Source organism: Colletes latitarsis, unplaced genomic scaffold, assembly GCF_051014445.1.
Source record: "Colletes latitarsis isolate SP2378_abdomen unplaced genomic scaffold, iyColLati1 scaffold0059, whole genome shotgun sequence".
Taxonomy (NCBI): Eukaryota; Metazoa; Arthropoda; class Insecta; order Hymenoptera; family Colletidae; genus Colletes; species Colletes latitarsis.
In genome coordinates, this window is record NW_027488409.1 from 65,001 (window position 1) to 70,736 (window position 5,736).

A 5,736-nucleotide genomic window follows, 5' to 3' on the forward strand; every position below is an offset into this window, starting at 1 on the left:
TTCTTCGTCGCCGACTCTGAAGGAGAACGGACGACGACACATAAAAAACTCCTTCTTTCAACATCAAATTTTAGTCTTTCGTTCGAAAGACTTGAGAGCCACCTCTTCCTCTCTTGTGTTATAATATTATATATGTATAGAGAGGGTACCACCAAAAACCCTCTCCTTCGTTTAGTTTCTTTCACTTTTCCGAGAGCTCCCCAAACTCTCGTTTATTTAATTTAATTTCATTTTTCGAGAGAGCGACCACCAACTAACTCTCTTATATTTGCTTTTTCTCGACAGAGCCACCACCAACTAACTCTCTTATATTTGCTTTTTCTCGACAGAGTCACCACCAACTCTCTCTCGTTTATATTTGCTTTTTCTCGACAGAGAAACCACCAACTCTCTCGTTTATATTTGCTTTTTCTCGACAGAGTCACCACCAAACTCTCTCGTTTCGTATTTTACTTCACAACAGAACATTATTGTATAATGGTATCCCACAACGACAAAGTACGTAGAGCTGCGCTCATGCTGAACATCTCGGGCACTTATTCACGCTGGGCATCGATCGTGGAAGCACGTATTGCCAGGCCCGAAGACTAAGCATTCATGCTGGACAAAAACGAGAAAGCGCGTATGTGCTGGTCGAGAAAGCACGTATTCGGCGCCGTACTGTTATGTCGAGGTCAGACACCTGTATTTCATTCTTTGCTCACTTTCCAGAGTACGAACCGTAGTTCCATACAATTTTTGCCTTTTAAGCTACGCTCCGTAGAGTGTAGTGCCAGTTTATGGTTTTCACAAAATTTTCAATCGCTCGGACTGAAGAGTTGATGCTCGGATAGTACGAGTATACATATTTTAAACGTATACAAGTCACCAACGTCACTCGAGACGCTTATACCACTTCAAGAGCCATTCGGTCAAAGACACCGACTCGTGGCAATGCAGTGTGGAGAAAGTCTGGAACGAGCACGATACAGAACAGTCAGGATGAAATCCCGAGGAGCGACGACTGCTTCTCAACCGAGGTCGAAGAATAGCCGTACGCTCGACGCTGCCCCGACCGACTCGACCGGACCGTCGCTTCTCTTATAGGTACCGAGGCGCCCGCCGGAACGCCGGCGACGCACGGGCTTACGCACGGCCGCTTATGGGGGGAACCGCGCGACCCAACCGCCCGCCCGAACGGCCTGTTATAACTTAGAGCGAAAACCAACACCTGTAATTTCCTTAATAATTGAGCTAGGGCAAAAAAAAAAAACGCTATCTTGTAGGAAAAAAGCAGGGGAACACGATGCCGTCGTTAAAAATATAGATTGCCGTGCTCGTTTTCGAGAAAAAAATGAAAAAATGGTCAAAATCGTCGCAGGACAAAAACTCGACACGCTATCTTGTAGGCAAAAATTAGACGAATTCAAAACCGTAGTTAAAAATATCGGTCGTCGCGCTAGTTTTCGAGAAAAAAACAAAAACGTTCAAAAAATTCGAGATAAAAAAAAAAAAACCAGCCTACCAGATAGAAAAAATTACACTGAACAAATATCATATAGGTCAAAATATGTGTTAGCGTACTAGTTTTCGAGATATAGACGAAAAACCGTCGCCGCCGATCGGTACGTCGGTCGATGCGAAAGCACCGCGCGACCGAGCGCCCGCCTAAAAGACCAGTTCGAACATACCGAAAAATCAAGAAACCGTAACTTCCTTAATAATTGAGCTAGGACAAAAAATCGACACGCTATCTTGCAGGAAAAAATCCGGGGAACACGATGGCGTCGTCAAAAGTGCAGGTCGTCGAGCTCGTTTTCGAGAAAAAAAAAAAAAAATTCTCAAAATTCGACAAAAAAATAAAACGATCAGTGGACCGTGTAGAGAATATAAAACTGCATAAGAATCGTATAGACGAAAATTGGCGTTCACGTGCTCGTTTTTGTGGAAAAAATTAAAAAAGCTCTCAAACTTCGAGATAAAAAAAAAAAAAACCGTCTACCAGGTAGCCAACGGTAAACGGTACAAGTATCGTACGGGCGAAAACGAGCGTTACCGTGCTCGTTTTCGAGTTATTGACGAAAAACAGCCTGGAGCGATCGGTCCGGCGGTCGACGCGCGAAAGTTTCTAAGTCCGCTCTGCTCCGAATCATCGCTCCGGCGTCAAAAATCGTCGTAGGACAAAAAATCGCCACCCTATCTTGCAGGAAAAAATCCGGGGAACACGATGGCGTCGTCAAAAGTGCAGGTCGTCGAGCTCGTTTTCGAGAAAAAAAAAAAAAAATTCTCAAAATTCGACAAAAAAATAAAACGATCAGTGGACCGTGTAGAGAATATAAAACTGCATAAGAATCGTATAGACCAAAATTGGCGTTCACGTGCTCGTTTTTGAGAAAAAAGTTAAAAAAGCTCTCAAAATTCGAGATAAAAAAAAAAAAAACCATCTACCAGGTAGCCAACGGTAAACGGTACAAGTATCGTACGGGCGAAAACGAGCGTTACCGTGCTCGTTTTCGAGTTATTGACGAAAAACAGCCTGGAGCGATCGGTCCGGCGGTCGACGCGCGAAAGTTTCTAAGTCCGCTCTGCTCCGAAACACCGCTCCGGCGTCAAAAATCGTCGTAGGACAAAAAATAGACACGCTATCTTGCAGGAAAAAATCCGGGGAACACGATGGCGTCGTCAAAAGTGCAGGTCGTCGAGCTCGTTTTCGAGAAAAAAAAAAAAAAATTCTCAAAATTCGACAAAAAAATAAAACGATCAGTGGACCGTGTAGAGAATATAAAACTGCATAAGAATCGTATAGACCAAAATTGGCGTTCACGTGCTCGTTTTTGAGAAAAAAGTTAAAAAAGCTCTCAAAATTCGAGATAAAAAAAAAAAAAACCATCTACCAGGTAGCCAACGGTAAACGGTACAAGTATCGTACGGGCGAAAACGAGCGTTACCGTGCTCGTTTTCGAGTTATTGACGAAAAACAGCCTGGAGCGATCGGTCCGGCGGTCGACGCGCGAAAGTTTCTAAGTCCGCTCTGCTCCGAAACACCGCTCCGGCGTCAAAAATCGTCGTAGGACAAAAAATAGACACGCTATCTTGCAGGAAAAAATCCGGGGAACACGATGGCGTCGTCAAAAGTGCAGGTCGTCGAGCTCGTTTTCGAGAAAAAAAAAAAAAAATTCTCAAAATTCGACAAAAAAATAAAACGATCAGTGGACCGTGTAGAGAATATAAAACTGCATAAGAATCGTATAGACGAAAATTGGCGTTCACGTGCTCGTTTTTGTGGAAAAAATTAAAAAAGCTCTCAAACTTCGAGATAAAAAAAAAAAAAACCGTCTACCAGGTAGCCAACGGTAAACGGTACAAGTATCGTACGGGCGAAAACGAGCGTTACCGTGCTCGTTTTCGAGTTATTGACGAAAAACAGCCTGGAGCGATCGGTCCGGCGGTCGACGCGCGAAAGTTTCTAAGTCCGCTCTGCTCCGAATCATCGCTCCGGCGTCAAAAATCGTCGTAGGACAAAAAATCGCCACCCTATCTTGCAGGAAAAAATCCGGGGAACACGATGGCGTCGTCAAAAGTGCAGGTCGTCGAGCTCGTTTTCGAGAAAAAAAAAAAAAAATTCTCAAAATTCGACAAAAAAATAAAACGATCATTGGACCGTGTAGAGAATCTAAAACTGCATAAGAATCGTATAGACCAAAATTGGCCTTAACGTGCTGGTTTTCGAGTTATTGACGATAAGCCGGTATATATATGTCCGAGATAAAAAAAAAGATAGGGACAGTGGGAATCTCCTATACTATCACGGGCGTGTATTCTCCTACTAGTTTGATGGTTGCTGTTGCATAAACCACCGACTGTTTGGCCCGCCGTTTAACCGCGCGGTTTAAAATTGCAACACAATGTTGGTGTCGCTCCGGGGTGAAAAAATGGAAAAACGACATACTTTACGCATAGGGGCGGCTGATCTTAACATATTTTGTCATGTCACCACCCCAGTGACTCTAAGACGGATTTTGCCGTCGCACGTTTTTTTATTAAAAAGTTATTAGTATATAGAAGATTTCGTTAAGCAAAAAGACACGAATATGGGAGTAGGACAAAAAATCGCCAGCCTATCTTGCAGGAAAAAATCCGGGGAACACGATGGCGTCGTCAAAAGTGCAGGTCGTCGAGCTAGTTTTCGAGAAAAAAAAAAAAAAATTCTCAAAACTCGACAAAAAAATAAAACGATCAGTGGACCGTGTAGAGAATCTAAAACTGCATAAGAATCGTATAGACCAAAATTGGCGTTCACGTGCTCGTTTTTGAGAAAAAAGTTAAAAAAGCTCTCAAAATTCGAGATAAAAAAAAAAAAACCATCTACCAGGTAGCCAACGGTAAACGGTACAAGTATCGTACGGGCGAAAACGAGCGTTACCGTGCTCGTTTTCGAGTTATTGACGAAAAACAGCCTGGAGCGATCGGTCCGGCGGTCGACGCGCGAAAGTTTCTAAGTCCGCTTTGCTCCGAAACACCGCTCCGGCGTCAAAAATCGTCGTAGGACAAAAAATAGACACGCTATCTTGCAGGAAAAAATCCGGGGAACACGATGGCGTCGTCAAAAGTGCAGGTCGTCGAGCTCGTTTTCGAGAAAAAAAAAAAAAAATTCTCAAAATTCGACAAAAAAATAAAACGATCAGTGGACCGTGTAGAGAATATAAAACTGCATAAGAATCGTATAGACGAAAATTGGCGTTCACGTGCTCGTTTTTGTGGAAAAAATTAAAAAAGCTCTCAAACTTCGAGATAAAAAAAAAAAAAACCGTCTACCAGGTAGCCAACGGTAAACGGTACAAGTATCGTACGGGCGAAAACGAGCGTTACCGTGCTCGTTTTCGAGTTATTGACGAAAAACAGCCTGGAGCGATCGGTCCGGCGGTCGACGCGCGAAAGTTTCTAAGTCCGCTCTGCTCCGAATCATCGCTCCGGCGTCAAAAATCGTCGTAGGACAAAAAATCGCCACCCTATCTTGCAGGAAAAAATCCGGGGAACACGATGGCGTCGTCAAAAGTGCAGGTCGTCGAGCTCGTTTTCGAGAAAAAAAAAAAAAAATTCTCAAAATTCGACAAAAAAATAAAACGATCAGTGGACCGTGTAGAGAATATAAAACTGCATAAGAATCGTATAGACCAAAATTGGCGTTCACGTGCTCGTTTTTGAGAAAAAAGTTAAAAAAGCTCTCAAAATTCGAGATAAAAAAAAAAAAAACCATCTACCAGGTAGCCAACGGTAAACGGTACAAGTATCGTACGGGCGAAAACGAGCGTTACCGTGCTCGTTTTCGAGTTATTGACGAAAAACAGCCTGGAGCGATCGGTCCGGCGGTCGACGCGCGAAAGTTTCTAAGTCCGCTCTGCTCCGAAACACCGCTCCGGCGTCAAAAATCGTCGTAGGACAAAAAATAGACACGCTATCTTGCAGGAAAAAATCCGGGGAACACGATGGCGTCGTCAAAAGTGCAGGTCGTCGAGCTCGTTTTCGAGAAAAAAAAAAAAAAATTCTCAAAATTCGACAAAAAAATAAAACGATCAGTGGACCGTGTAGAGAATATAAAACTGCATAAGAATCGTATAGACGAAAATTGGCGTTCACGTGCTCGTTTTTGTGGAAAAAATTAAAAAAGCTCTCAAAATTCGAGATAAAAAAAAAAAAAACCATCTACCAGGTAGCCAACGGTAAACGGTACAAGTATCGTACGGGCGAAAACGAGCG